General features: G+C 28.1%; 1 protein-coding gene across 4 annotated transcripts in view; it reads right to left on the bottom strand.

Annotated features, from left to right (window-relative positions):
• The window catches only part of LOC109605260 (protein FAM214A), a 51402-nt gene that overhangs the window by 17694 nt on the left and 9260 nt on the right, over positions 1–24448 (bottom strand). The window contains exons 1-2 of one of the 4 annotated variants that reach the window (XM_049961932.1): positions 6182–6397; positions 3395–3423 (exon numbers count right to left, since the gene is read on the bottom strand). The exons of 1 other annotated variant lie outside the window; for it this stretch is intronic. The gene's annotated coding sequence lies outside the window, so the exon portion shown is untranslated. Of the gene's footprint in view, positions 1–3394; positions 3424–6181; positions 6398–24448 lie in introns of those variants that run through there. 2 more of the 4 variants (XM_049961934.1, XM_049961935.1) reach the window with 2 other exon arrangements.

Raw genomic sequence — 24448 nt, 5'->3', positions numbered from 1 at the left:
CGAGTAGTAAATGAATAGTTCTAAAGTCATTTCCTGGGACTTTGCAGAACTGTTTATTCATAAAACTGAATATAAATAAGAAACAATTAAAATTTTCATCAATTTTTAGTAAATGCACACCCATGAAAGGTTTAAAAATGAAGTGCTACTTAAAGTAACATTTCGCGAAAACGTTTAAGTTAGTATATAGTTTAAGCAAAGTATAATATCTGTTAAAATTTGTACATTAATATACATAATCATGAGAGGTCAGAAAATTGATTCTAAAAAGACTGATTGTAATGGTTTTCCAATCACCTCTGTAAAACATAATAATTTTGGAATTACCGTTTGAAAAAAAGTATAACAAAATAAATAAATTTCTTAAAAAATTCAAAACAGCAAGATAATAATTCTAAAAATTTCCCTGTTTTTTCTATTTGAAAAACAAATATTTAGATGGATATTAAAAAAGTTCCAAAAAGTTAAGCTCTAATAATTTAATTCCGGGCAGTAAATCAATAGTTCTAAAGTTGCGACTTTGCAGAACTTTTTGAGAAAAATGTACAGTTATTACCTAGTTCTTAACTAAGAGATTAACAGCGAGAACTATTGTAAAAGTTTGTTTTATTCTTTGATTATCCAATATTTTTATTCAGATTTGTTTCAAATTTTTATTCAGATCGCGTTAAAATATAATAAATATTATAATAGGCAGTGTTTAACATTGTTACCATTGAAGCAAAATGTTGCTAAACAATTAACAGTTCAATTATACTTTTGTATACTTATTAATTCATTCATTCAGTCATTTTATGAGACATGATCGCTTAATCACATTTTAAACAGTTTAAGGAAAATATCATATTTGTCGAAATTAAATTTCGTACATTTGTTAATAGTATGTGATGAAACTTGAAAATTCAAATTGAAATCAATTCAAAATTTGAACATCTTTGATGTAAGGAAAGTCGGAAAATTATATTGGAAAACATTTTCCAACAAATCTTCTATAAAACAATATACTTCCTGAAGGATAGTTTTAAAAAATGTGTAATAAAACACATTAATTCCTCATAAAGTTCCGATTAGTAAGGAATATAATAGTTCTAAAACTTTTTATTTACAAATACTCTGATTGATATTTAAGAAAATAAGGGTACATTGGGTAAAAAACTTATATATTTAGTTTTTAAGTTACAAAATCTTATTCTGTTTTTGTAAATATATTTTTATTCGTATTGGTATCAAAATTTTATTCAGATGACGTTAGAATATAATAATTTAACATGAAGTGTTTATCATAGTTACCACTGAAGCAAACTGTTGTTAAACAATTAACTGTTCCATAATATCTTTCTGTACTTATTAATTCTTTATCAGATATCATCGTTTAATTACATTTTAAACAGTTTAAGGAAAATATTATATCCAAATTAAATTGTTAATAGCATATGATGAAATTTCAATAATTATGAAGAGATTATGTGGAAATAATAATTTAAAAAAGTCAAGTTGAAAACAATTAAAAATTTCATTAACTTTTAAGACAGATACGTAACCATGGAAAATTGGAAAATTCATTCTGAATTATCGAAAACGTTTTCAAATGAGTTTTCTATAAAACAATCTACTACTTGAAATGTAGTTTGAAAAAATGTGTAATAAAATAAAAGAATTACCCATAAAGTTCAGAATAGCAAGGAATAATTCTAAAACTTTTCTTAACGACTTTTTTTAACCAATACATCGATTGATATAAAAAATAAGGCTTCATTTAGTAAAAAATTTAAACTTCCTGTAAATAAATTGTTCTAAAATCATTTATATTCTCTTAATTTTCAGATCACGTTAAAATATTATAATATAACATGCAATGTTTACCATTGTTAGCATTGAAGAAAACTGTAGCTAAACAATAAACTGTAGAATAATACTTTTGTGTACTTATTAATTTTGTCATTTTATGAAGCACCATAGCTTAATCACATTTAAACAATTTAAAAAATATATCATATTTGTCGAAATTAAATTACGTACATTTGTTAATGGTATGTGATGAAACTTCAATAATTAATGAACAGATAATGTGCAAATAATAATTAGAAAAGCAGAAAGCAATTAAAAACTTTTATGATAGATACGTAACCAAGGAAAGTGGGAAAATGAATTTTTTTTTATCTAAAACGATTTCCAATGAGTCTTCTATAAAACAAAACATATATAAAATATATATTTATATAATATAATATATATATATATATATATATATATATATATATATATATATATATATATATATATATATATATATATATATATATATATATATTAAAATAAGTGAGTAATTAAAAAGTTTTTCCTGAGATTTTTGTTTTTTGGAAAACAATCCTTTGACTGATTAAAAAGTGAGTTTAAGAACATACGATTTAAGTTCTGGATGATAAATGAAGGCATTCACTATGACCTCATAAGATTCTTCGAAACACCTCTAAAAATGTACAGTTATTAACTAAAAAACTAAAAGTCAGTGCTTTGTTTCGACCTCGCAACGAGTCGAAGGCAGGTTGATCCGTGTAAACAAAACGGGAAGTCTGACAAAATGAAAATGTTCGAACGTTCGTTTGCCTTGTCCGACCGGGTACCTGGACCCGAGCCAGTCTTTTCACAGCTTCGCAGGCCGATTTTATACACAAAATTTTACGACGACTTAAATACCGACCGTGTCCAAGAAAACATCCACAATAACGCCTGAAAACAGAAAATAGAAAATTCGTTCCGTTAACCTTGGACATGACAAATAGATTTTATTATGTAGGTTTCACTCCGACAGAAATTTCGTTGTCGATGAGTCACAGTATAATAAGGCAGTTTTTCATGGAAATTACCACCGCTTGTGCGACATCCGTCGCTGTAAATTTCCCGGAGACGGTCGCGATCGGCTTTATCGAACCTTTTGCGGGCTAAAGTGGAATGACATCGGTCGCTCAGCACATGCACACACTCGCACAGCCAACAGCTCGGAACAAAGGAAATCGAAAAGGCTAAGCAAGGATCATTTGAAACTTTAATCGGCCGATTCGCATTGTGGACGGGCCTCGATTGAAAACGTTTACATTGCTGACCAACTGTTGATGGGAATATATCGATTGTAATATTAGCAATTATTACACACACCCACAGGAAAAAGACGATCTGTACGAGGAAATAACTGTTAATGGCGTATAAAATACGACGATTGGATTATCACGATGTGACCAAATAAAAAGGTTACAAAATGCGACAATGTGTTATGGGCAACATCATCGATTATCCATAATAATAGGCTGCAGACAGAGACGTGGCCAACACACAAGTTAATGACAAGCGAAATGTAAACGTAAAATCTAATCACCGCCTACTCAATCATACTTACGTTGATTTATGAATAATTTAACAATGTACCTGTAACAAAAAAGAAATATATATAATAATGTGCGACATCGATAAAAGATTAACCGAATTTGGAAAAGATTAATAATTCTGTGTAGCAAAAAGAGTTTTAGAGCTTCTAAAATGTTTCGAATCTACAGCTTCTAATATAGGTACAGAGGATTCTACAAAAATTTCAATTTTTTGAGATAGACACTTAATTATAGGATTTTATTACACAGTTGTTATTAATTCTGTCATATTTATGAGACACTCTAATTGTCACAGTTGTTTATAGTAATATATTGTGTTTGTTAAAATTAAATTACATATATCATTGATGTTGATATTATGTAATTTAACTTAACAATTAATTAAAAGATAATATCATTTTGTTGAAATTAAATTACGTACGTGCTTATGTGATGAAACTTTAATAAATAATTTAATATGAAAATAATAATTTTAAAAATAATTCCAAATAGCCCTGCAACATTAGAAAAGTTGAAAACAATTAAAAACTATCAATTTTTAAGATAAATTTTATTGAAAAATTAATTCTGAACATAATTCTTGAACCTTTTCAATGACAAAATGAGTTTAAAATTTAAAATAGCATGAAAATTATTTGAAAATTCTTTCTTAAAGTTTTTTTTGGGAAAAAACAACAATTTGATTGAAATTTAAAGAAAAAATTTCATTAAATAAAAAATAAGTTTTACAATAAATAATTTAAGTTTTGGATAACAAATGAAATGTTCTAAAGATTCTTCATGTCAGACTAAAGAATTTTTCAAAAAACCTCTAAAAATATACAATTCTGAACTTATTTTTTGATAGTAAACGTTTCCAGAAACTTTACTATAAAGTAAATTACTTTCTGAAATATCGTTTTAAAAAAATGTACCATAAAATAAATAAAAGTTTCAAGTTTAAAATAGAAGATAAGTTTATAGGTTTTATTTAGAAACCCAATAATTTGATTCATTAAAAAATAAAAGGTTTCATTTGGTAAAAGAATGAATTTTACAATAAATAATTTTGGAATTTCTCTATTATTTTGGGGAAATTTTCCTAAAACTTCTAAAAATATAAAATTATTACACAGTTTTAACTAACAAAGTAAGAAAATATAAGTTTATTCTATTCTTATTACACACTTGTTATTAATTCTGTATTTTTATGAGACATCATAATTTAATAGTATTTAAGCAAAATATGTCGTATTTGTTTATGTTAGTACGTTGTATTTATTAAAATTAAATTACATATATCATTATGTTGATACTATGTAATACAATTTTATAATTAATTAAAAGATAATATAAAACTAATAATTCATAAATGTCCTTGAGACTGTCACAAAAATATTGTAATAATAATGGAAATTGCCTCACAAATTTTATTGCGAAGTTTTTTGTTAACTAAACTAAGTACAAGAGTATAATAATTAATATATTAATTTATTATACCAATACTATAAGTAAAATTATTATTATAATAGAAATATAATTTATATACTATTACGTACTTAAAAACTGTATTTCAGCGACTTAATTTTTATTATCACTTTAACATTTTTATGGTTTCAAAAATTTATATAAATTATTACTTTCAAAATATCTTTTAAATAAATTATATTACATAGTAATAACAAAATAAGGTTTATATAATTTATTCAAATTTTAGACTTTTTAGGCAAAATGTCAGATTTTCAGAATTAAAAAATAAACGAGCTTAAAGTTAAAGCAATACTTTCTGAACTTTTTCTGATGCTTTTTTTAAAATCAACAATTAAAAAAAAGTCCAGTCAAGTTAGAAACAATGAAAAATTTGATTAACCTTCCAATGATAGGTCGAAAATATCTTCAAAACTTTTCATGATGTTTTTTAGGTAAACAGACAATTAAAAAAAGGTTTGAAATTAAGTTTTAGAATAAATAATTTAAGTTTGCATAAAAATGAAGCGTCACTCTGCAAACTTCGAAAAACCTGAAAATATACAGTTATTACAGCTTTCTACTACCGAACAAAGCAAGAACTACTGTAAAAGTTTGTTCTACTCTTTGTTCATATAATTTAATATTTTTATTCGCATTTGCCTTACATTTTTATTCATATCACGTTAAAATATAATTATATAGGTTCTTACATGCAGTAATTACCGTTGAAACAAACTGTTGCTAAACAATTAACTATTCAACAAATAGTAAATTATTGAAATTATTATTCCATTTGCAAAATTCACATATCAATTATTGTTAAACACAAACTGTCGAAACCACTTCTGATACAGTATTGCAAAATTTGTAACTAACCGTTCAAATAAACAATCACTTCTGAATAAATGTTGGAATATCAACATTTAAAACAAACCTCTTCTCGTACAGTAAATAAACTAGAGTAATTTGTTATTGACAATTTAGTAGATAAAACATTGGTAAAATTGTGACTGTATTTGTTTATATCATTAATCTCGTTTATGATTAGTAAAAAATAATTAAGTGTTTTTCAAAACTTAATGGTTAAAACCTGACAATAAATATTGATGACACTTTTTGTAGTCTGAATGTTTCTTGTTTCAGTCATGTATTTACACAAGTTAATCGATTTTGCATTAGTTCATTATTGCTGACCAATATAACAAACACAACAGCTCAAATCCTTTGTTCGTTATTAGATGATTCATTCTAAGAATTATAGTACAAAACTGGACTATCAATAAATTTTGTCCTAAACATAAAGTTATTTAGTTAAATAAAATCGTAATAATCTAAATAAAAATACTAACGTTCGAGCCGCACGACCACCGTCACCAAATAAGCCTTACGGTCCGTTAATCATTGCCCCGTCGCAGGACGAGGACGAGCACGGGCCAAAGGACGATCTCTCCAAACAGCGCAACCCCAACACCGAAGAACGATCACTACACTGAAAATCCCGGCCGCCACGAAACAGGCGACAGCGCGGCAACTGCGCAACGACCATATTATCCCCTGCGATGCGAATCGCGACGTTCTCTCGCGTGGAATGAACAGCTGATCGGACGGCCCCCACCGCGGCCGTGGGAACGGCGTGACGTCAATGCGCCGAGCGGCCGTGATTGGCCCGCGCGGCCTTCCTTGTTTATAAATACGCACCTTGCCGCGTGCACACAGCTGATCGCGGGGCAGCTGGTCCGGCGTCAAGGTCACCCCGACACGTGCGCCCGATTTTCCTTGGGGAAATCGTGCGGCGGTGGGGGACAGGCACGGCCCGATGCCGCCGACCGGCCACACCGTGGGACGCTTGGCCGGGGACAAAGGAAATTTCTGCGGTGGAGAAAATCGTTGAAGACACGAGGATTCCGTTCTAAATTGGTTCTTCGATTAAAACGAATATTTATTTATACGATGAACTTGTGAATCATGTTAAGTTAATAAATATACTGTGCGGTCAAAAATGATTGACGATAAAGCTACTTTCTGATATAGGTGTGGTTAATGTCCTACTACACTCTTTGTCGTCGTTTAAAATTCTCATCAATATCATATCTTAATTATTCAGCTTCAATATCACGGAGTGGGTTTTATAATTTATTTATTAATATAGAGTGATTTACCTAATCTAATTGTAACTTCTTATTTATTTTGAACAAAATTTTATTTCCTGCATCGCCAAAAGTGACATAAAATTTATTATTTTCAGTGAAACATCCTGTATATTTTGGATTTTTAAATTTTACATTGATTGTAATTGACTGTGCAAGTTCATTTCTGTAGTATACACGTGAGCCAAAGACTATAACAAGTCATTATTAGTACTCCCACATTTTATACAGGGTATTCATTATTTACGTTTAATTTTGTGTATGTTAAAATGACAATAACTTTCAATGGAACACTATGTATGTATAAGCATGAATAAATTGAATATTATAAAACCTTTCGATTGGTATATGCTTTACTATATTAAGAGAAAATTCGTCAAGAATGTAAAAATAACGCTTATTGTCCTATGTGTTGTACTGATAGTAGTGTGCCATGGATGGCATTTGTTTTGTATCTGGTAACATTGTATTATATGTATAGTGTATTCACATATGTTACGGAGTGAAGTAAACAATAGTCATGCGCTATTCACGCACTGTACCCATGATTGTCGACTGGGCCCGTATTTGAAACAAATAATATTTTTAAGCAAACATTAAAAAAATATTCCATATATAAGAAAAATAAATGTGTAACCGGAATGGCACGATAAGCAGGTATCAACACGAGCCAACCCTTCCGACCAATATTTATATTTGTTACTCCGTATCTAGTTTGGAATTGAGTATAAAATTTGAAAATTCAAAAATATAATATATATTCCACTGGAAATAATAACACTTCTGGCGAAACCGGAAATGAAATTTTGTTAAAAAAAATTACAAAAGCAGTTTGCTGTAGAAAAATTAACACATTCTTCCCATAAATAGTTTAATTCTACAAATACAAGTTAATTAATAATAATTTTACATATATTTTTTGACAATAATTAAACTAATTGTGAAAATTAATTCGTTCTTTAATTCGCTAATTTCTCATGATTTACTTATCTATAGATACTAAGTTATCAGAAAATGAGTTCATAGAAAAGTATGTTTTTTAATTGTGACAACTTATTAATATCTCATATTTTATATAAAACTATGAAGATTAAAAAATTTAATAACGTACTTAATTGGTAAGATAACTACTTACCTCAAAAAAATGTATCTTCTAACCATAAAATGACTGAAAAAGAATCAAACTTTCCTAAAATTATATATATAATTTGTAATAAATTATATATATATATATATATATATATATATATATATATATATATATATATATATTCAGAAGCAATCAGGTATGTCCAAAAGATATCTTTTAAATAAATAAAATGAAAATGACTGAGTGTTTTAAATGATGACAAAATGTAGTAGGATAACTGTCACAGAAAGTAGGTTTTTGTTAGTAATTTATGACAGTACACTATTACTTACCACAAATTTTAAAGAAAAGTCATAAGTTATGATTCACCCCATACTTCCAACTACCGACTTCTTGAGTTTTCACAACAAAAATGTCATTTAAAATGTATTATGTGGTGCTTTCAAAACGGCAATTAAAGTCTTCATTAATATGCTTGCTATATTATCTACACAATTTAAAAACAGAACAGTCGATACAGTACATATCTGTCCTGGTATTATTCCCACGTTGCGCCATCAATAAAAATTTACATAAAACTCCCATTGGATAACCTAGATTTTCGATAGGCCCGTTTTCCAAAACAAAGCGCAGCCAAAACATTGCTGGCGTGAACGAAACAAAAAATAAATAACAAAATCTACCAACGCGTATCAGCGTTGAGGTTAATAGATGTAGATCGGTGGGGTCGGCTGCTATCGAGACTGTACGATTATCGTCTGCAGGATGTTAAACATTTCCTTTTGTTTATGCCGTTTATTCCGATTTGCCGTTCCGTGGCTATCGATCCGACAAGTTGGCCACGGCCAAATTTCGGAGCTTGCGCATAGTACCGTACTGTGACGGAATCGTTTTTACGGGGTGGACGAGACGGAACATCAAATTAAGCTAAGTGCAATAAACGAATAAACCTCTGGATGGTATAAACATAAATGTACAGTATTTACATCTTTCAAATTTAATGGTACCTCGCGGAATAACTTATGTTGCTTATTATAGAAAACTGCAATAAAATGACACGTTAACAAAACTAATGGTTATTAAGACCCCTCAATGGTTTAGTCAGCTTTCGAATTTGATATTTTTATAACGATTTGGGAAATCACTCTTTAAATGGGCATTAAAATGTCTTAAAAAGAGGTAAAGACTAAATAATAAGCTGAGTACCTGTAGTGCTGTTGGTTCTGGGGACAGGTAAAACTACATTTCCATGACAACAGTCATCAATTGACATATAATTTCTATTTCTCTCACACCAGTCTTTGTAGGATTTTACTTTAACATGTTAATGTACGTTTAAAGAAAATAAGAAACTAGTTTTTACATTGTATATGTGACTAATCTTATCAATTAGTTAAAACCACTACAAGAGCTGATAGATTATAAACTAAACATAAATCATGAGTTACTATTCATTAAAAATTAAAAAGTCCTTTAATTTTTTACTTTAAAAAAGTTTTAAGAGAAATTTTTACTTATATGCATAATGTATTAACTTCAAAACTACAGAAAGAAAGCTTATTAATTTTTCAAATGTAGTTGCCTAGTATTTTAGTTATAATATCGACTTAGTGATATTATATATATTATATTTCTTAAAAACTTGGAACAAGAAATATTTCTATAAATAATTAAGGAATAAAATGGTAAACTTAAGTTTCCTAAATCCATCTATTATAAAATTAAACTTTGAAATTTGACTACTTGTATCTTTTTTATTATTAATTTTAGAATGAGGAAGTTTGGTTATATCACAAAATTTTTGAGCCATAATTAGTTGCTACATTTACCCAAGGTAATCAATGAAATATTTCATATACTATATAATTTCCATATGAATTCGGGAGATATATTTTAGGACTCCCTGTATAGTAAGTTAAAATTTTCTGGATTTCTTTTCAAATATACATCAGCGCAAGTGTTGGTGTGCGCCTTCATGTAGTATGAGAGTATTCAGATTCTTTTCCGATGAGATTTGACGTTCTCTTTAGTATTCTATTTGAGTTCCACAAATCTCCCTCCGAAGTGAAGAGGAAACTTAATACCATTTACATAACAGTTGCTCTTATTTTAAAAAGTTTTCGAACGGCGAACATTATTTTTATCACAGATCAACAAATAGTTCTATTATAAGATGTTCCAACACGCAATTCGCGTGTTCGTATTCTGGTCCAGCCACGCATAAATCCGTCCCTTTCCAATTAGCCTTCGATGACGTAATCTCGCACGCACAATTAAGTCCGACCATCACGACGCATTTACAGGCCAAATGGAATCGACTGTGAGCGACTGAAACAAATGGTGGTACGCACCGAAATTTCCAACCGGAGAGAACCGTTAAAAGCACCGACCGTAAGGTCAAGGAAGGTACATTGCCAAATCCGCATCCTGAACCGACTCATTTTTTCGTACGGAGTCCGCAGACTGTTATAAACATTTCACGTACTGAATCACACGCGTTTCACGTTTTGTTATACACTGGTTACATGAAAGTAATGAGTTAATCGATTTTTTTGCTTCGGTACAATATTATTCATATATTTCAGCGAGGTATTCATTTCAGGCAACCTTATATGATTTTTTTCATTAAATATGGAAATTCGTTTATCAGGAAATATAAAGTTCTACAATTCCAAGATTTATAACAAACTGTGTTTATTTGTCTTTCATGTTTGGATACATGAAAATATTAAATTTATAGATTTTGTTTGTTTTGGTAGAATGTTTTTCATATATTTTTTATTAAGTATCATCTTAAGTAAATTTATATGATAATAGAAATATTTTTCAGCCTCAAGATTTATAACAAAATTTGTTTAATCTCATCTGCCTTTCATGTTTAGTTATTAGTTAATAATAATTAATATTAAATTTATTGATTTTGTTTGTTCTTGTATAATATTTTTCATATATTTTTTACCAAGGTATTAAATTAAGTAATTTTATATATTTTATAATGTAATTTTCATTAAATTTGAATTGTTTCTCCATTTATCAAGAAGTATCAGGTTCTCTTATCTAAAGGTTTATACAACTTTGTTTGCCGTCTGTCTTCCAAGTTTAGTTATAGAGGTTCGATACATGATAATATTACTATCGATTTTCTTTGTTTGGGTTCACTAATTTTCATATATCTTTTACCATGGTATCAACTTAGGCAACTTCATATAACGTAATTTCCATTAAATTTGAATTGTTCCTCCGATTACCAAGAAATATTAGTAGCTCCAATTCAAAGGTTTATAACAAATCTTTGTTTGTCGTCTGTCTTTCAAATTTAGTTAGATGTTGGATACATGGAAATATTATATTTATCGATTTTATTTGTTTTGATCAACTTAAACAAGTAATATAATGTAATTTTAATTAAATATGAATTGTTACTCTGTTTATCAAGAAGTATCCGGTTCTCCAATCCAAATTTTACAACAACTTTTGTTTATCGTTTGTATTACAAGTTTAGTTATAGAAGTTGGATATATGAAAATATTACATTTATCGATTTTCTTTGTTTTAATGCAATATTTTTCATATATATTTTTACCAAGGTATTAACTTAAGTAACTTTACATAATATAATTTTTATTAAATATGAGAACTATCAGGTTTACTTATCCAAAGATTTATAACAAATTTTGTTTGTCGTCTGACTTTAGTTATAGAGATTGATAGGTGACAATATTACTTTTATCGATTTTCTTTGTTTCGGTTCACTATTTTTCATATATCTTTTACCCATAGTATCAACTTTCTGCAATCCCAAGATTCATAATAAATTTTCTTTGTTTCATGTATAGTTATTTTATCAAGGTATTATTTTAAGTACCCTTACACGATATGGTACAAATGAATCGTTTTCACATTTATCAAAAAGTATCAGGTTCCAAGTTTTATTTATTTTTCTCACCATTCAAGATAGGAATTCATATCCTGTTGTGTTCATAGTATTGTTTTGACCACAAACACCTGATATCACTGGCCAGAACAGATAATGTAATATCTACGTATTGTTTGTTTATAAACAGTTACCCCCCAATAAATACATTGTATCAAAAATGTTTGTCCATTTCATCGTCCCTTTAACTTTTAATGGTTTTTATTACAACCATTAATTTTTATTCGAGCACTGTGAAATTATTCTAGTTTTTGTTTGTAGCTGATCCGTTGTAAAACGGCGACAGACGGGTTCAACGTATCCCCAGTACCATAAAGCAACGCAGCTGGGGTGCAAAGTTTAACGAACCAGACACCTCGCGCAAACGTTTTGTTTGGGTTAAAGGACGCGGCTAACAGAAACCTTGCGCGAAGACAAACAAATACACGGCCAGTCCAAAAGTATAGAACGAACGGTTTTCAATAATAATCGCATCGTTATTCGGTGAATAGCGAAATCCACCTTTTCCATTTAATTGTGAGTTTATGTAACGCGTGGACGTTTTCGACTTTCGTTCGGATTATTGCTCAATTTTTTCACGTTGACTCATTATGTAATAAAATCGGGTTGTCGAGTGGAAATCTATGCTTTCACGCGATCTCCGTTGCTATTCTCCGGGGCCGAGTAAAGAGGACACGTGATTTTCTTATGTAAATATTGTTCAAGATATTGAGAGCAATCAATCTGATTAAAAACCTATTTTTATAATAATGTAACAACCTGTTTTGAATTTATCGATGTTACGAGTAAATGTAAAGGCCACTTACAGTTCAAGTCGGCCTGTCTACTCCGGTCATGATTTTATGTTTTGATGGAATTGAAATGTATTTGTTGTTGCTTATCGATTTGCAATGTAAAATAGGTAAAGAATGTAGAGGAAAAATGATATTTTTTCAGATTCAAGATTCATAACAAGTTTAATCTTCAAACACCTCCGCAACATAATTATTGACGTTACCAATGATTAGTTTGTAAAAGTTTGTTCAAGATATTGAGAGCAATCAATCTGATTAAAAACCTATTTTTATAATAATGTAACAACCTGTTTTGAATTTATCGATGTTACGAGTAAATGTAAAGGCCACTTACAGTTCAAGTCGGCCTGTCTACTCCGGTCATGATTTTATGTTTTGATGGAATTGAAATGTATTTGTTGTTGCTTATCGATTTGCAATGTAAAATAGGTAAAGAATGTAGAGGAAAAATGATATTTTTTCAGATTCAAGATTCATAACAAGTTTAATCTTCAAACACCTCCGCAACATAATTATTGACGTTACCAATGATTAGTTTGTAAAAGTTTGATGCTCATGGAAAAACATATTTCAGTTCCAACAAAATAGAAATCATAACCAGTGTTAACTGATATGACGTAAAGCAGACCTAAAAAATTCAAAAGAAAAGTGACATGTTTTTTGATTCAAGAAGTATACAATAAATATTATTTTATTCCTATTAATATTAAACATTGTCGACTTCTTCTGGCAACTATCTCTGAATAACTGTTTAGTCACATTGTGCCTCTCCTATTGTGTTATTTATTAAAAAATCATTGATAATAAATTTAATTTTCATGTCTCTACACCTCCGCAACAAAGTTAGTGTCGTTACCAATGATTAGTTTGTAAAGTTTTGATGCTCATAGAAAATCAACTTCAGTTCCAACTAAATATAAATCATGACTAGACTCGACAGGTCTATTTGAAATAAAATAGACCTAAAAAATTTATAAGAAAATTGTGGTATTAAACATTGTAGACTTCTTTAGGTAACTAGTTTCAAATAATTGTTAAGCCTTATTTTGTTTCCTTTATTGTGTTATTTAGTAAAAAAATCATTCACTATAAATTTTATCTTCAGGTCTCTATACGTCCACAGCAAAGTTAGTGTCGTTAACAGTGATTTGTTTGCAAAGTTTTAATGCTCATAGAAAATCATATTTCAGTTCCAACAATATGTAAATCATGACTAAAGTCGACTGGTGTATTTGAAATAAAATAGACGTAAATGACTTATAAGAATAATGTGTATTAGATAATGTATAGTTCTTCAGGTAACTAGCTTCCAATAATGATTAGTTTTGACATAGAGTAGACCTAAAGAATTCGTAAGGAAAGTGACATATTCTTTGATTCAAGTATCAAAATAATAATAAATTAATTTTGTCCTTAGTAATATTAAACAATGTCAACCTCTTCTAGCAACTACCTCTGAAAAACTGTTTAATCACATTTTACCTCTCCCATTGTGTTATTTACTAAAAAATTAATTCATAATAAATTTAATCTACAGGTCTCTATACCTCCACAACAAAGTTAATGTCGTTACCAGTGATTAGTTTGTAAAGTTCTGATTCTTATAGAAAATCATATTTGAGATCCAACAAAATATAAATCATGACCAGATTGAGCAGGTCTATTTGAAATAAAATAGACCTAAATAATTTGTAAGAAAATTGTAGTATTTAACATTGCAGACTTCTTCAGGTAACCAGCTTCAAATAATAATTTGGTTACGTCTGTCTCCCTACTTACACATCTGCAACGAAGTTAGTGACGTTACCAGTGATTAGTTGGTAAAAGTGTGATGGTCATGGAAAACATATTTCAGCTCCAACAAAATAGAAATCATAGTCAGCGTTAACTGGTCTATTTGACATAGAGTAGACATAAAAAAGTGACATATTTTTTTACTCAAGAAGTATCAAAATAATAATAATATATTAATTTTATTCCTACTAATATTAAACGTGTTGTGTTTCTTCTGACAACTATCTCTCCTAATTTAATCTTCAGATCTCTACAGCTTCGCCGTTGGTGCCGTTACCATTGAAAAAATTATTCACAACAAATTTAATTATCAGGTTACTGCACCTCTACAACGAAGTTAGTATCGTTACCCAAGATTGGTTTACAAATGACTGAATATTCATCGTCAGTTACTTGTCATATTCTCCCGAATCGCCGATGCAGACACACAATCTGCACGATCTCCCCAATTATTGCCTCCGAAATTCCCAACGAACTTGCGGCCAACGATCGCGATCGTCGCGTCGGTACCTAAAAAAAACCACGGTAGGATCATTGCCCAGAGTTCGGGCCTCCCGTCTTCCCTCCGTAATTTAACTGGCGGGCGCGCCGTCTGGAACGCGAACCCGTCCGGTTCACGGGCATACCATTTCGAGTCGGGGGGGTTGCGAGAAAGGGTAACGACACGGGACTCCCGCCACGGGACCCCAGACACGGCGTACCCTTCCACCGCATTCGCTACAAGAAACTTATTTATGAAAAATTCAAGAGACAAGACCGGCAGGACCGTGCCCGAAATTTGCTCGGGGAGAATGGGGATGGAATAAATTTGTTTCGAATTAATACCGTGGATTTTCCCTTATTAAAATACTTCTTGCAAGTTTTCAAATTTATTATTAAATAATAAAGAAATTTCAATAATAAATAGATAATTTTATACATATTATTTGTGCCTATAAATATATTAAAAAAATAACTTGTAGCTAATAATATTAATGAACATTATTATTGCATTATTATTGAATTTTTTATTTAATTATTCATAAGAATTTAAATGTTTAAAACTTTCAGCTATAAAATTAATATGTACTACTACTACTATTTAAATAAATTTTATCTCTAATTTAAAAAAAAAAATTGAAATTCACCCATTGTTAAAATACTTAGCTTTTGTTATTATAATTTTCCGACAATAAAAATCATTATGAATAAATGAAATTATAATTTATTTATACATTGTTTCACTTGGAATATATTAATACAATATACCACGTATATTTCCTAAGTCTAAACCTTATATTGTTAATTTTAATAAATAATTATATCTAGATAACTTGTACATAAAAAGTAGTAAAAAAATATTTGATCATAAAATTAACATGTAGGTAATAATGATATAAATGAATAATAAATGATATTTTAAAATAATATATTTTTTAATTAATAATTTATGATAATTTCAATGTACAGGAACAAAAAACATATTAGAACTAATTTAAACAATATACTTTAAATTTAAAATTGTTGAAATATTCAGTTTTTGTCGTTACATTTAGTCTTAGTTAGAATATATTAATTTTTATCTAATACCATATAAAATGTCTTAGCCACATCATTTTGATAAATAATTTTATACAGAATCTGTATTTAAAAAGATAAAACTATTTAACTACCATCAAGGCATAAATAAACACTTTAACATTTTAAAATAACATTGATTTTTTAAATTAATTATTTACAATAATTTCAATGAATAAAAACAGAAAACACATTAGAACTAATTTTTAAAAATTTAATCTAATTTTAATTGTTACATTTAGTCTTAGTTGGAGTATATTAATTTTTAGCTGATATCATATAAAATGTCTTACGATTTGGCCTCAAATTATTAATTTTAATAAATAATTTTATACAGATTATTTGTACCTAAAAGGATAAAAATATATATATTACCATAAAGGTAACACATTGTAACATTTTAAAATAATATTATCATTGACAATTTCAACGTATAAAAACAGAGATCATATTAAAATCAAATATTTAATTACTATAAAGGCATAAATGAACATTTTAATTTTTTAAAATAACATTATCAATGATTTTGTTTTAATTAATTATTTATAATAATTATAATGTATAAAAACAGAAAACATATTAGAATAAATTTAAAAAAATATAATCTAATTCTATAAATTGTTGAAATATTTATTTTTTAATGTTACATTTAGTCGTAGTTGGAATATATTAACTTTTATCTGATACCAGATAAAATGTCTAATACCTTGGCCTCATATTAATCTTAATGAATAATTTTATACAGATTATTTATACCTAAAAAGATTTCAATGTATAAAAATAATGTATAATTAACATTTTAAAATCGCATTATTATTGATGCCTTTAGTTAATAATTTATAAGAATTTCAACGTACAAAAACTGACACAAAATGTTCAAGTTTAAAATTAATATGCACATATATATTTAATTATGGATTACATATTGTTAGAATATTTAATTTTTGTTGTTTCAATTTTCTGATACTAAAAATTAATATGAATTAATATTATTAATTGTAATAAGTAATTTTTCACAAATTATTTATATCTAAAAGAAATATTTAATTATAAAATTAATTTGTAGGTGATAATCTTAATGACATAAATTAATACTGTTTGGCATTTTAAAATCACGTCATTATAATTGATTTTTTAATTAATTTTAACTGAAAATTTCAATTAACAGAAAACGTTCAGCAATAAAATTAATATGCTCATACATATTTAAATTTTATGACTAAATAAAAAATATAATCTAATTATATATAATTACGTCAAAAATCATTATGTTGTTATAATTTGTTTATACATTTAGTTGTAGTTGAAACAAATATAGATACTCAGACAATGGTCACGAAAGCCTTAACGTTTACAATAAATTAATTCCTAATTAGTTTTTGTAAATGATAACATATCAACTGTTTCTAGTTTGCAAATTGCAAAATATTTCGAAGAAAATTAAATAATAAAATAAAGGATGCTCATTTTAAAATCGTTATGTCTATCAAGTATCGACGATAATTTTTATAACTGTGTTGTAGACGTTGTTCATTACATTTATTAAGTTTACGACTACTTTCCATAAACCTTTACAATAAATGGACATTTACAGCAATGACCTGGGGAAATGTAAAGAACATTTGCATGTTTATTTGTCTGGGTACTGGGGCCTTCCTTGCAAGGCACGTTTATGCTATTACCTAAACAAAAGGAAAATACCGATGCAAAACCAATTTCGACAAGGCAATAAAAAAATTTCAAAGTAAAAAATCATTGATGGAAAATTCTATTTGGAAAATGTGCACCATTATTCATATTTATAACAACGAAAACTAAAAATACGAATAATAAATACATTATCTGGTTATTTCGTAATGCATGTATGAGTTTTGCATACGAATCGCTGACTGTGTTTTTGCAAGTAAACGCAAACGTTAGTCGCTACTTTAATTTTACACCCGGAATATGTAAATTTCGTTTAATCTGGCAAAAGTTCACCAGACGGTCAAAAAAAAAAAAATGCTAGACAAATCGAGGTCCGATGATGGTGCTCCCGACACATTCGATATTAACTCAGACGAGGAAATTTTCGAATCGAATTTACACAGATTGATTAACAGATCCGTCGATTAAGTGGGCAGAGGACGGTCAGGAGCGACTTGACAAAAACACATCGACACGACTCCGTGTCCAGCACAACAGTGTGGAGTGCGTTAACCCGAAAAACGATATTTTTCCATTGTTCCATATCGGTAATCGGAAATAGACCGATTTCGAAAGTCCCGGCTTCTGATGTTTCGTACCCGAAAATAGCGCATGTAAATGACCCGGACGACTTTTTCGCCGACCTATGTGTCTGACGGATTTCCACACATCAAGCCCGGCGGTCTCGGGTTCGATTCGCGACTTCGTGGAAAATAAATAGACGGAATGCACTTGTGACGTTCGATGTGTCTGAACGAACTGCGACCCATTGTATTTATAGCGATCTCGGTGTGATGCCTGAATTTGGCGACATTTACATAAAATGACATCTGGTCGACTAATGCTACACCGCATCACACAAATTCCCCACCAGAAGGGGCTCTAACGCGGGTTTGGAAGTTTTTCGGAACGGTTTGATACATAAAATTTACGTACGTTTTATATTACGTCTTTCGTTTCCCACATAACATTTCGTTTTTCTTTTTAAATATAAATGTCGCAGTTTCATTACTTCTTTCTATCAAAATGTCATAGCCGTGAGGTTATCGTTTTTATGTGTTCGTGTTGAACTGGTTTCGAGTCGAGATCACAACTAAGCGCTAAAATGTTTTATTGTCTTATTGTCTATATGTAGTGTCTATACTACGATTTTATTTGCCCTTTAACACTAAATATCTTATACATAGAATATGAAAAACTGGCATGCAATCGAAAATGACTGACCGAAAAAAAATACTCGACTTTAAGTGTTTATCAATATCACATAATATATTATTTAGATTCACAGATTTATTGAAGTACTTACATATTTTAGAGTAAGTTACTTTTTAAATTAATTGAGTCAAATTATGTTAAACAAAATTAAACAAAATTCCTTGAAACCTGATACAATATTATACACATTTTTTGATTAGAAAAATAATGAAATTAATTTATCATTGTTGATTTTTCCAGTTAATTATTAGAATTAGAACTAGAATTTCGTCGAATAATGTTAAAAAGTCCCAAAAACGATAAATCTAATTTAAAATCATTTTTTTTAAATCTTAAGCTCAAACTTATATACATTTATACAGATTTTAGACTAAAAATATTTAAAATTACCTTGTAGTGGATACAAATAAATATTTTTTGGCATTTTGAAAGTATTATACACTGCGCGTCATAATTAACGCATAATTTGAAAAAGAACGTTATAACAAACTTACTTTAATATTTGTAATATTATTGATTTATTAGTTTACTGTTTATCAATAACACTATAAAAACAATTGTGATTTTTTAAACATAAAAAATTAACATGAAAAAGCTGTTTTATTTCAATTTTAGTTCAGTGTGCACAGATGTTTTAAATTTTATTTGTTTTCGTATAAAATGAATGGATAATAAATACAAAATCGTAATTTATCTGAAGCTAACTTCAGTAGAGGCGTTAGTTACTCATAGATCTGGACCGGTTTTCCAAAATGGACAAAAAGATCATTTCAAAGTAAAAGAAGAGTTACAAACCATGACTAAGATCATTTTCTACGTGTTCGAACATTGAGGTGAAATTTCGCATCCAGTACTTCTTTGCAATTGATTTTATAGAGCTCCATAACTTTGGAATATATCAAGGCAACAATTAGAAGAAGACTTGCAGAACATGATATCAGGCCATGGATGGCAGCCACAGGTCCCTTGCTCACCAGGGAGCACCGGAGGTAAAGCCTGCACGTAGAATAATGAAGGTTGGGCGTGAATATTATTTTTCGATGAGTTCAAATACTGTCTTTTCTCGATAGGGTTTACAGAAGGATAGTAAAAAGATACACACAACGTAATCTTGTTGGTACATTGAGTTATGGTTTGGGATCCCATAAATGTAAACATACATAATTAGCACTATTGGACAGAGGGGAGCTAACTTAATTTGCGCCACTTGTTGAAAATATTTTTATGTTGATTGAAGATAATGTCAGATCACACACACAGCCAGGGTGGTGCAACAGTACCTTTAAGAAGTCGAAATTGTTACAATGGTTTAATATCCCAGAAGTCCATAGCTCAATCCCATCAAGCGCATGTCGGGTATAATGGGTAAGCGACTTTGCGAAATCTTCCAATCATCAACCAAGACCAACTTTGGTTATTAAATATTAGCGTGAGAGATGTAATTAATATCAGAGTAGAAAGTATTACATTAATTTTATATTATATTATTATATTATAAAAAATATTCATTTTGTAGCTTTATTTCTATGATTTTCAAATAAATTTCTTGAATAAAATTTTAATAATTTTTTATTATTTAAAAAAAAATATGACACAATAATGCATTTTTAGTCAATTATTTTTAATATTTATGTCCATAGTTACAGTTTTCTGACAATAAAAATGTTAAATTCATTATAAATTAATGGATATTTGAAATCATTAATTGATCAGTTAATTTATCATATGAAAAGATGACATGTGACATATATTTTTAACGTATTCATAGATGTATCAAGTACGTATTTTGAACTGACATACAACACTTAATTTACTTTTTAAATAAATTGCGTTAAATTTTGTTAAAAAAATTAATTCAAAAATGTGATAAATATAATAGATATAATTTTATTTCCTAAAAATATTTAAAATTAGTTAATTAATATTGTTTAGTTAGTTATTTTGAATATTTACAAAATTTCAGTGTCTAAATTTAAAATATTATTAGATTAAAATTTTTTGACAATAAAAATTTGAAAATTCTTTATGAATTAATAGACACCTACATTTCATGAGTTGATAACTTAATTTATCACTAAAAATTAAATTATAAAATTAACGTGTCGATAACAGTGTAATAACTTTTATGACAACGTAAAAAAATATTTAATTTGTAGATAATTTTTAAAATTAATAAAAGACTCATTGGTGAAATTGTTCGCATTTAAAAAAATCGATTAAAGTGTAGATAATATAAAATACAATTAATATAAAAAACAATTTTAGAATTATTTTGATCATCGAACTGAAGTAATCACAATTAACTTATTTATTATTTTTTATTATTTTTTAAACCAAAATTAGATTACTTTTTGTTTCTTTCACATGAATATTTATTCTATTTATTAGAAAAGTTTTATGACTTAGTTATTGAATGTGACGTTTTAAATTAAAAAAACGTGTATAATAAGGCAATGTAAAGTATTGAAATACATTATTCCTAAATTAACCAAGAATTGTAGTTCGTACGTTTATCAAGTTATCAATAAATTGTAATATAGTCTTTCATGTTAGCCACTCTGTCGTGCATAGTTTATTAACTATCTAGTTATTTCAATTACAGTTACCAAGATCATAGCTAATTTTTAAAGTAGCTAATTAATTTGAAATTGTATTCTTTATCAAATTAGTTAACAGTTTGGCTATTTTATATACTATTTAATTAAATTATGAATTAAATAAAACATCATTAAAATTAAATAAAACCTGTATTTTACATTTTCAAGTTAAAAATATATATTTATAAACATTTTGTATAATTTTCTGACAATAAAAATAACAAACATTAAAATTATAAATTATCACAATTAATTATTTTTTAATTTTGTATTTATTTAATTACATGTTTAGGACAATGATTTAAACTTTAACTTCACGTATACATTGCACATAATATTATGTTAATATTTGTTTTAAAACATATGTTTACAAGGAAATTATTAATGTGAATTTTTTATTTATCCTTATTTTCAAAAAAATCATTAATAAAATTTAACTATTATACATATAATTTATTCAATTAAAATCAAAATATCACAAAATTACATTAAGTATTAAAATTTCATTCTTATTTTATATTATTTAATTGTGGACAATAATTTATTACACAAAATATTTTCTCTCGAAATTCCTATGCCGTCCATATGATTTACTTTATTTTTAAAATGCATTTAACGAAATCCTCAACTAATATAGTTCCAACCGATACAATTTCCTGGCCAGTTTCCAGCGTTTAATGCGGGGACACACGACCATTCGAAACTCGACGAACGCATATAAAAAAAAAAGATGTGAACATTCGGCCACTCATGAATATTTGAATGCCCGATTTGGGATGGTGCTTGAATTATAAATTGTTTTGTATTAATTGCAACAGAATACGGGCATTGGGGAGTTGAATGACCCACATAAATATTAATTAATTATCATGACACAATCAATTAACATCTAATGTAGGAAACATGCAGTAAATCACATCGTAAAATTAATTATGGGAGGGCCCAGGTAATTGATGTTGTGCCTCGAGATGTTTTCCATATTGTTGCGGGCGAAGAAACGTAAAAGATTTTCACCAGCTTCAGAGAAAATGAACCACAATTTGTCCACGACAATGCGGCCAATGCAATTTTTCATGGACAGTTCTCGTGTGATTTATCAAATGAAATGGAAAACTGCAACTTTCGAACGACGCAATTACGGCAACGGGTCGTAATTTCATAACATATTCAGTGTTACATGTTGCGGTCATATTTAATTTCTCGAACAACGACTCCGATTTCATTGGAGAATTATTAATTAAAAATAGCAGGAAATCGCATTAACGAATCGATTGCGATTGTACGCAACGTGTGTATAATTACTTTTACGGAAATCTATTGTTACACTCATTGTGTGTGTTAGATTATTACTTTCTATGACCGCAAATACTACTTTTATATAAGAGAGATGGTACACATACATATATATATATATATATATATGAATTAAAACTTACATTAACAATGTAGATGTACCTCTCCTCCTGTTTATCTTGTTTAATCAGCTTTTGGAACAACATGTTAAAATCCCTGTTCTTAGTAACTATGAGTAGTGTTCAATTCTAACGAAAACTCCGAGGAATTTCCCCCTTGTAATCGATTAACAGAATTATTAAGCATGACACGATTATAATACTCCAATTTAAAGACAATGTGGAGTTTTCGGAAAATACATTAGTGATGTTGTACATAAATTGTTGCAAACAACTTGACTAAAATAAATATTAAAATGACAATGACAAACTGCTATTTTAAAATAATGATTATTTCCTAGAAAGGAAAATGAATTATACATTAAAAATAAAAATATTTATGATTTTGTTTTTTTTTATTATTTTTATTTAAAAGAATACACATACATTCCTTATACTTTTACAACTATAAGTAGTTTCATTTTTTAACTAAAAATTGAACATTTTAGTTAAAAAGAACAGTTCTTGTTTTCATATTAAAAAAAAGCGATTCTAACTACAAAATATCTTCCATCGTGTCACTGTTTGCATCATTGATATTGTTAAACAGTGCAGATTCGTTTTCAGATCTGCAGAACTGGTCCGTGTTTTCGCCTGCAATAATTTCTAAAGTAACAATATCTTCATCAAGCTTCAAATTCTCTTTGAAATTTCTTTCTGTCTTTATTTTTTCCTTTGAACTTTCACTTATGAAAATCAAGGCCAAGTTTGATAAATTATGATTTAGGGATTTATCAAAAATTGGAATTATCGACACGTCCAATTAAAAAAAGACTATTAATGCTATTACCAATTAATTTCATTCGAGTTATGAAAACTTTGAGTTGTTGAAATTCGACTATCAAGTTCCTTGATTAAATTGTTGTAAATATTAATAATTAAAAAACGAGAGTATAAGTGAATGGGAAGAGTTAAACATAATAAAATTTAGTTTTATAATGAGTCATTAAAAGTCCGAAATAATGCAATTAAATTGGTCATAATTACTGGATATTTACTCAAAACTTGCTTCAGTTAACATTAACGTTATAAAAATGGTTAATACATATGTTATTTATAAATATCTTTTTTAAAAGAAAAATAGTTATATATTTTAAGACTTAATTTTATTATGAATGAAAAAAATTATATACTTAATAAGTTTTCAAAATATAAATGCATTTCTTAAAATATGTATTAACTAACGTAATACGCAAAATGATTAATCTGAAAATTGTTATACATAATAAAATTTTACTTTATAATGAATCATTATAAAATTAAAAAAAAATATAATTAAATTTGTCATGATTACTGTTTATAAAAATGTTTAATAACACATATATAAATATTTTTTAACAGAAATGAGACA

The sequence above is a fragment of the Aethina tumida genome, chromosome 1 (genome assembly GCF_024364675.1).
Source record: "Aethina tumida isolate Nest 87 chromosome 1, icAetTumi1.1, whole genome shotgun sequence".
Taxonomy (NCBI): Eukaryota; Metazoa; Arthropoda; class Insecta; order Coleoptera; family Nitidulidae; genus Aethina; species Aethina tumida.
This window is presented reverse-complemented; position numbering and strand designations above follow the sequence as displayed.